This window comes from Camellia sinensis, chromosome 2 (genome assembly GCF_055761805.1).
Source record: "Camellia sinensis isolate YWXY chromosome 2, ASM5576180v1, whole genome shotgun sequence".
NCBI lineage: Eukaryota > Viridiplantae > Streptophyta > Magnoliopsida > Ericales > Theaceae > Camellia > Camellia sinensis.
In genome coordinates this window covers 23,599,006-23,608,492 of record NC_138962.1, presented here as the reverse complement: position 1 = coordinate 23,608,492, position 9,487 = coordinate 23,599,006, and the positions used below count along the sequence as shown (strand labels likewise).

Genomic DNA, 9,487 nt, shown 5'->3' with positions numbered 1-9,487 from the left:
TTGAATATGACTGGTATTCACACTAAAAAAGCAATTTCAACTACTTGCTCCAACTCGGGAACATATCAAAAGCTAAATCTCAAAAATATTTTGAGTAATGCTAAATAAACAAAATTTTGTATATTAAAAATTTCAAGTAATTATTAGGCAACTCAGAATAGTCAATTAGCATTGTCTACATGCTACTTCTAACTAATGCGTAGCGAAAAGTTTTATAAGTAGAGCAATATTGATTGATCTTGTTAAGAGATTACTTAATGTGTATTGTGATTTTTTACTTGTCATGAACAGGTAAACAATATCATGTAGTATATTCAAAAATTTCATATTGATGATGTGTCTTATTTATAAGTTTCCACCATTTTTATTCTGAAAATAAAATGTCTGCTATAAATGTATTTTGGTTGTGATCCAATAAGGTTTTTCCGCAGCAAAGAATCTCTCAATGTAACTCAAATCTAGAGAGAAATGATGTAAGACCAATTCAAAACTCTCCAACAGCAACCATTGGTATATGTTCTTTCTGTTGGCAAATACTAAGAATAGAGCACCAACACAAATTCAACCTCTGAAACAAAATCTTGTATCCCACAAAAATGGGGACAATATTGGCAAAAACCCAAAGTGTATTCTTTGCTGTCACATTCTTCCTCCTTCACTATTAACCCTAGAAAAAAAAACCAAAAAATCAACAAACCACAAATAGTCAATAACCAAGACCCCATTTTTCTTTCACAACCATTGCTTAAGTCTTTTTTTCTCTTTCCAATTCTATCTCCCTCACCCCCCTTGGAGGGCTGGAGATGGAAAAGAAACCTAGAGGACCCCCAACCAACTTATCATTGTCCTTGTCATCGTCACTGCTTTCGTTTTCATTGTCATCCTCACCCCTCTCATCGCCGCCTATGGCGATCCTCCTGGTTCTTTTCTTCTTCGTGGCCGCCATCCCCAGTGTCCCACCAGTCCTGGCTGCCCCCGCCTCCTCCACCGCGGTTTCTTTTACACCGCAAGACAATTTTCTCATTGACTCTGGCTCTGTCGCCAACACAACTCACTCCGATGGACGAGTCTTCATCTCTGACCAAACCTTTGGCAAGTACTACTCTTCGCAAGGCCGCGACGTGCTCATCACTGTTCCCTCTGCTGACGTGCCTTCTCGGATTTATCTCTCTGCTAGAGTCTTCATCCAGGAAGCTGTGTACACCTTTCACATGGCTCGGCCAGGATGGCATTGGATTCGGCTTCATTTCTTTGCTTTTAACAACACAGAGTTTATCCTCGAAAATGCCAAGTTTTCGGTGATGACAGACAGTTTAGTTCTCCTCCACGAGTTCACCATCGACGCCAGCGCAACAAACACGACGAAGTGGTTCTTCAAAGAGTACCTTGTTAATGTGACGGCCGAGCGGTTGTCATTGAAGTTTGTTCCGGTGAAGGGAGCTCCAGCGTTTGTCAACGCCATCGAGGTGGTCTCAGCCCCGGACATCCTCGTCACCGACATAGGTTCGACCCTTTTCCCCGTTGCGCAGTACAACGGTTTGGTAACTCAGTCTTATCAAACCGTGTACAGGCTCAACGTGGGAGGCCCACAGTTGACCTCCCAAAACGACACGCTTGGGAGGACCTGGACCTCCGATGGACAATACTTACAACCTAAAGTGTCAGGGAACAACGTGTCTGTTGCTCCCAGTGTCATCAAGTACCCAGAAGGCGGGTCCCCTCTGATCGCGCCACAATCGGTGTACGCGTCAGCGGTGGAGATGGCGACTGCAAATGTCGCGGACCCAAATTTCAACGTGACATGGAATTTGGAGATAGATTTGTCGTACCAGTACTTGATTCGCCTTCATTTCTGCGATATAATTAGCAAGACTCTTGATGATCTCTATTTCAATGTGTATATCAATGGGAAAATGGCCGTTTCTGGGTTGGATTTATCGACCTTGACAGGCGGTTTAGCGACAGCTTATTACAAAGATTTCGTTGTAAACTCAACCATGATTTCTACTCCACTTAGCTTACAAATTGGACCTATGAACCAAGGAACCGGGGCAAAAAACGCCATTATCAATGGCCTCGAGGTCTTAAAAATGAACAATTCGGTTGGTAGTTTGGACGGTGAGTATGGTGTCGATGGGAGGTCGCTTGGCGGTGTTAACAAGGGAACGGTGGCAGCGGTTGGGTTTGCGATGATGTTTGGGGCTTTTGTGGGTTTGGGTGCAATGGCTTTTAAATGGCAAAAGCGGCCGCAGGATTGGCAAAAGAGGAATAGCTTCTCTTCATGGTTGCTTCCACTTCATGCCGGTGACACGAGCTTTATGTCGAGCAAGAACTCATTAGGTTCTCGCAAAAGCCAATTTTTCTCATCGACAACAGGACTAGGCAGGTATTTTTCTTTTGCGGAGCTGAGCGACGCCACGAAGAATTGGGATGCGAATGCGGTGATTGGTGTAGGTGGGTTTGGCAATGTGTATATTGGAGAGATTGATGATGGCGCTACTAAAGTGGCAGTCAAACGAGGCAACCCACAATCCGAGCAAGGTATCAATGAGTTTCAGACAGAGATTCAAATACTATCAAAGCTCAGGCATCGACATTTGGTGTCATTAATTGGGTATTGTGATGAAAACACCGAAATGATATTGGTTTACGAGTTCATGTCGAATGGACCGCTTAGAGACCATTTGTATGGCAAGGACTTGCCTTCCTTGACATGGAAGCAAAGGTTGGAAATTTGCATTGGGGCGGCACGTGGGCTTCATTATCTCCACACAGGCGCGGCACAAGGCATTATCCACCGCGATGTTAAGACCACCAATATCTTGCTCGACGACAACTTCATTGCCAAGATGGCTGACTTTGGGCTGTCAAAAGACGCACCTACTGGCTCAGAACAACACGTGAGTACCGCGGTGAAGGGAAGTTTCGGGTATCTTGACCCTGAATACTTCAGAAAGCAACAGTTGACAGACAAGTCAGATGTGTACTCATTTGGTGTCGTATTGTTTGAAGTGTTGTGTGCACGACCCGCCCTCAACCCGGCATTGCCAAGAGAACAAGTGAACTTGGCAGAATGGGGGATGCAATGGAAACGGAAAGGCTTGCTTGAAAAAATCATCGATCCCCACCTTATCGGAAACATTAACCTTGAATCGATGAAGAAGTTTGCTGAGGCTGCAGAGAAGTGTTTGGCTGATTATGGGGTCGATAGGCCTACGATGGGTGACGTGCTGTGGAACTTAGAGTATGCTTTGCAGCTACAAGAGGCTTCATCTCAAGGCAAGGCCGAGGACGAGAACAAAGCATTGGCTGCCACAGCTGCCCCTGCCCCTATTTCTACGTCCGATAACCATCCCAATGCTTTGCCTGAACAAAGTAGAACCCCGAAAGAAGTCCAAGCCGTCGACGAGCACTCAGGAACCGCCATGTTTGCCCAATTTGCAGCCCTCAATGGTAGATAAAATTACTTAAATTTTCTTAATTTGGTTCGGGGAGGGGGTCAAATATTGCGTGTAGCCATGGTGGCTTCGCTGTTTCTTCTTCTTGAATGAATGAGATGTAGATATGTATTTGAAAGCCTCACAAATTAATGATGTATTGTGTTTGATGTTGTTCTCTTCAAACAACCCCCCCCCCCCTCTCTCTCCCTCTCTCTCTCTCTATCTCTCTCTCTCATGTTCTGTGCTAATTTTTGTATTGTAATTACAGTGAAATACTTGTAATCCTATACACTATATATATTTATATATATGCTGGTGTATTACTCTCGTAGTTGTGTTCCTGTAGGAGTGTAATTTTTTTATTTTTTTTCTTTGCTTTTGCTTTTGTTTTGTTTTGTTTTGTTTCGTTTCTTTGGGTCCTCTAGGTGCACCACCACAGAGAATGTAACAGATACAATGTTGCCAAAACATGTTATGAAGTATAATCAATCTGTTCTTACTTCTCGAAAATGCAAACAAAATAGAAGATAACCCAAATGCTAGTTTTGCTATTTACACATTGTTTGTTTTCAACCGTATTATCTCACATTTGATACGACCGAAAATAAAAAACAATCGGATAAAAAATATTTTTCACTTTTAAAAAACAAAAAAAACATAATACGAACTAAAATCTTATTGTGTAATTTGATTTTTGTATTTCGTATTGTGTTTTCACATTGCCAATCTCATCTATAAATAGGCAATGCTTCTGAGAGTGATATAGTGTGGAAATAATAAGAGAGGGTGAGAGTGTGTTTCTCTGTATCTTGTTTCAGAATTTGTTTTGAATGAATGAAAGTTTGTTTTTGGCAGATTGTGTCTGAAGTTGTGTTTGAATCACAGTTTGGTTGGAGTTTTCTGGATTAAATTTTTTAAAAATTAAGTTTTTTGATTTTTATATTATTTTGTTTTTAGTGAATATTTTTTAAATTTTAAACATTTTTTTTACTTTCTTTAATTGATAAATTTTATAAATCTCTTTAATTGATAATTTTGGTATAAATCTCTTTAATCTTTTGCTCCAGTTCTAGGTCAACAACTTTGCCCTCAATACCTAATAAAGGATTAGTAATTAATGAAGAAGAATTAGAAATAAGAAATGATAAATTGGATTTAAGTTGGAATATACCAAAATTATCAATTAAAGAGATTTATAAAACTACGTTTTTACAATCTGCTTTTAATGTTAATCTGCATGTTAAAATATTAGAATAAGTTTATGCTTTAGAAAAGCCTAGAGAAACCTGTCACTTATTTGATGCTAACACTATTAAACGTCATTTAAAAACTGGTCACAATTTTATTCATTTAGGATTAATTCAACTTGGAATCAAACCATTAACTCCACAAGGTAAAAATACTTATGTTTTATTATGTTTAAGAGATGCTCGTTTTCTTGATTATAATGATAGTTTAATGGGTATGGTGGAAACTGGTCTTCACAAAGGACTTATTCATTTTAATTGTTTTCCTGATTTCACACTCCGTCTTAAAGATCCACACATATTAGATGCATTAACTTTAAATATTCAATTAAATGGTTCATTTACTAATATGAAAGAAAAAACCCATAATATTGCTTTAATTTACCGTGTCCATTATAAATATATTAAAACCAATTTAAATGTTCAAGCTTTACATAAAAGTCCTAAGGACAAAACATTACTGATTCAAACTAGTAACAATGATACTAATATAAATATCCCTCAAATGATAGAATGGAAAGATATTACTCTCCCTGATCAATGGATTACGGTCAATGAAAATTACAAACATAATCAACAACAATCCACTAGTCAAGATATCCAAGATATTCAACAATTTACTGACGGTTCAGTCCGTATTAAATTTAATCGTAGTCAATCTTCTAGACATAGTACTTCTAGTATACCTACTGATCTTGAAACTGAAGATGAAATATTTAATATTCCTTTATTCCGAAAAAATAGTCAAATTAATCTTGGTCAACCCTCCCATAGTAAATTAAAAGGCATTGATAACTCTACTACCTCTCAAATTAGTAAACCTGTTTGTTCTACTCATACACATTTCCGTGAAGAAGATACTGAATCAAATAATTCTTCTACTCAAATTGATTTCGAAGTAATACCTCCAATCAATTCTCAATTAATGACAATTAGTAAATCTTTTGCTCCTGATCTTGATAAATTACATGTCGAATTTAAATCTAAAGAAAATAGGACTAAAAGACATGTTTATCGTATTAAATATGATTCTACTCAACAATCTAAACTTACTAGAAAATGGTATGATTTTATGATTGAATATAGTATGAAAATTCCTTTCTTTGAATATTTAGACAACTATTACAAAAAGGTTAATACGATCATAAAACATAAATGGAAAACTTTTCCAAATACTTCTGTTAGCTCTAGTCATCCTCCTTTATCTAATATTATTATTGAACATCAAAGATCTGAAGTCCCAGCCTTTCCTTTTAAGTTGCCTGGCACTGACCCTGAAATTAAAAAAGTTATTGAACAAAATAATTATACTAATCAATGTTTAAAAAAAATTGGTAAACAATTAGATAAACTAGAAACTAATTTAGATGATTATTCTGCTAACACTACATCCACTAAACAATCTTTAGATCAACCTTTGATTAACTTACCCATTAATCATTCTAAAAGAAATAGTTTAGTCACTCAAGATACTTCTACTATTAAAGCTATAGAACAACTATTCACTAAATTAACTACTTCGGAACAAACTTCACCATCTAAGGAAAAATGTCTTACTGTCCTAAACCAACCTTTAGACAAGACTTCTACTCAATCAAAAACTGATACAACTAATAATGAAATTGATCAATTAGCTCAACAATTTCAATCTTCTCATCTTAATAAACTCCACTATCCTAAACCTCAACCGACTACTCTTACTAAAAATTGGTATTCTCGACCTACTCCACCTAACCTCCAATATGAAGAAACTAATCTTTCTAATCAATTTTCTGTATCTGCTAAAAAATTATACGAATGGAATATTGATGGTCTTAGTGAAGATCAAATACTTCAAAAATTAAATCACTTATCTATGGTTGCAAATAGTTATCTTACTAACTACCCTGATTACTCTCAACTTGAAATTACTTCTTTAATTACCTCCGGTTTTACCGGTATGCTCAAATCTTGGTGGGAAAAATACTTTATTGAAGATCAAAGAGAATCAATCTTACATGCTAATCAAAAAGATGAAAATGATTTGCCAATCTTTGATGAAACTATTGGCTATTACAAATCTGATGGTGTTAACACATTAATATATATCATAGTTAGACATTTCATAGGTACTCCTACTAATATATATTCTCGCATACATGATCAACTTAGTAACCTTACTTGTCCAAAATTAAGTGATTTTAGATGGTATAAAGATGTATTTACCTCTAGAGTTATGTTAAGAGAAGATTGTACTAAATCTTTTTGGAAAAAAAAATTTATTAACGGATTACCTAGTTTGTTTGCTCACAAAATTACAGATGTTCTTAGTCAACCTACTGGTATCATTGAATATGACACTTTAACTTATGGTGGTATCATTGATCTTAAACTCAGTCACAAAGCTACTAAAGATAAACATAAGGCTAAATATGAATTACGTAATTTTTGTAAACAATATGATTTACCTCCTGTTGCACCTTCCCGTAGGAAAACACATAAAAAACATAGTAAATTCCATTACAAATGTTCAAACAAGTATAAAAAGAATTATTCACCTTCTAAATCAAATGATAAATTCTATACTAAACCTAAAAAGAAATATTACAAGAAATCACATCCAAAAGCTAAATCTAACAAAGATATTACTTGTTACAACTGTGGTCAAAAAGGTCATTATTCTAATAAATGTAAAGAAAAACAAAAATTAAAAGATAAAGTTAATCAACTTCAAATTAATGATGAATCAAAAAACCAATTATTTGAAATCTTTCAATTAAATCAATCTGTTAGCAATTCCTCTCCTGATAATTCTAATACTTCATCTAATTACAATTCACCTAGTGAAGATTCTGATAATAATATAGAATTAGGATGTAATAATATTTATTGTAAACCTGTTAAACAAATTACTGTTCTTACTAAAAAAAATCAAGAAGAAACTGCTCTTATTGAATTAATTAGTAGACTTGAAGATTCTGAATTAAAAAAGAAATATACTGATAAATTAAAATCTTTGTTAATCAATACTAATCATAAACCTAAGTTTGATAAGCCTATTATTAGTCTATCTAAAACCTTAGAAAGATTTAAAAATAAACACAAAGAAGTTACCTTACAGGATTTACAACAAGAAATTAATCAGATTAAACAAACCATTAAAGACTTACAAAATAAAGATCAACATTTAGAAGATGAAATTATTACATTAAAATTTAATAAAAATTTAGATAATTTCAAAACCAATAATGTTTCTCCTAATGAATCTGAACATGAATCTGATGAACCTACTAACCCTGATAATCTTTTATTTGATAATCGTTCACATCAATCTCAATCTCATAATCATGAAGATAATAGATTAAATCTCCTTAATAAAATCCATATTCAAAAATGATATTCTAAAATTAAAATAGTTATTAGTAATTTTGAATTAGATGTTATCGCTTTAATTGATACTGGTGTCGATCTTAATTGTATTCAAGAATGATTACTCTCTACTAAATATTATGAAAAATGTCGTGAAAAATTAACTTCTGCTAATGGTAGTAAAATGCATATTAAATATAAAATACCTAAAGTTCATATATGTCAAAATAATGTTTGCTTTAAAACTTCCTTTGTTTTGGTTAAAAATATGACTGATAAAGTTATCTTAGGAACACCATTTATATTTTTACTATACCCATTTACCACCTCTAGTGAAGGAATAACTACTCATGTTTTAGGGCAACCTGTTACTTTTAAATTCTTATCTCCTCCTGAAATATTAGAATTAAATCAATTAAAAGATTGTTCTATTTCTCAAACGATTAATCGATTAACTCGTCATTTAAGATATCTTAAAGAAGAAATTAATTACAAAAGAATTGATCAACAATTAACTAATCTAGTTATTATTTCTCAAATTAATAAATTTAAATTAAAATTAGAAACTACCGTTTGTTCTACTTTACCTACTGTATTTTGGCATAGGAAAAAACATGTAGTCACATTACCATATATTAAGAATTTTCATGAAAGTCAAATTCCTACTAAATCTAGACCTATTCAAATGAATCATGAATTACTTGAAATGTGTAAGAAAGAAATCAATAAACTATTAAAAAATCGAATAATTAGTCCAAGTAAATCACCTTGGTCATGTCCTGCTTTTTATGTAAATAAAAATGCTGAATTTGTGACACCCTAAATGTTTAATTAAATACTACATAAATATTTATAGTTATATATAATTATGGTTGTATGTGATAATAGACTATTAAATAAATGAATATATAAATTTAATTTGGCTTGGGTTATCAAATATAGGATTAATTAGGAATTATTATTATTAGGGACAAATTAACACATTATGGAATTATAATACTAGTTGGGTCAAACTATAGATAATAAATAATTAATTAATTTTATAATGATAAAATAAAAAATAATAATAATAAAATAAGATGTAATTTAATTTAAATTAGAAACATTGAAAAAGCTTAACATTAAAACAAATAAATAAATGAATAAAAAGAAAAGGGAAATGAGAATTGGTTAGCCCAGCAGCTTATGGATTTTGGCTCAAAAGAAAAAGGAAAAAGAGGAAAAAGGCCCAAGTCTAAATACTTATCTCTAACAGATTCAATCTTATCTAACAGATTCAATCTTATCTTACATCTGCAATTAAGAGCTCACCTTCTAGCCTCATTATAGCGTCCTGAGGAGGGGATACGTGGCACTCCATTGAAGCTCGACTCACAGTATAAATAGGAGCAAGGTGATGAACTAATGAAAAAACGTAAGAATAAAGAGTGGAAGCCGAGAGAGAGAGAGAGA

At 33.8% G+C, this 9,487-nt stretch overlaps 1 pseudogene; it reads left to right on the top strand.

Moving 5' to 3' along the window:
- Positions 1–740: 740 nt before the first annotated feature.
- LOC114267152 (putative receptor-like protein kinase At4g39110 pseudogene) lies at positions 741–3,761 on the top strand (annotated as a pseudogene).
- The last annotated feature ends 5,726 nt before the right edge of the window (positions 3,762–9,487 follow it).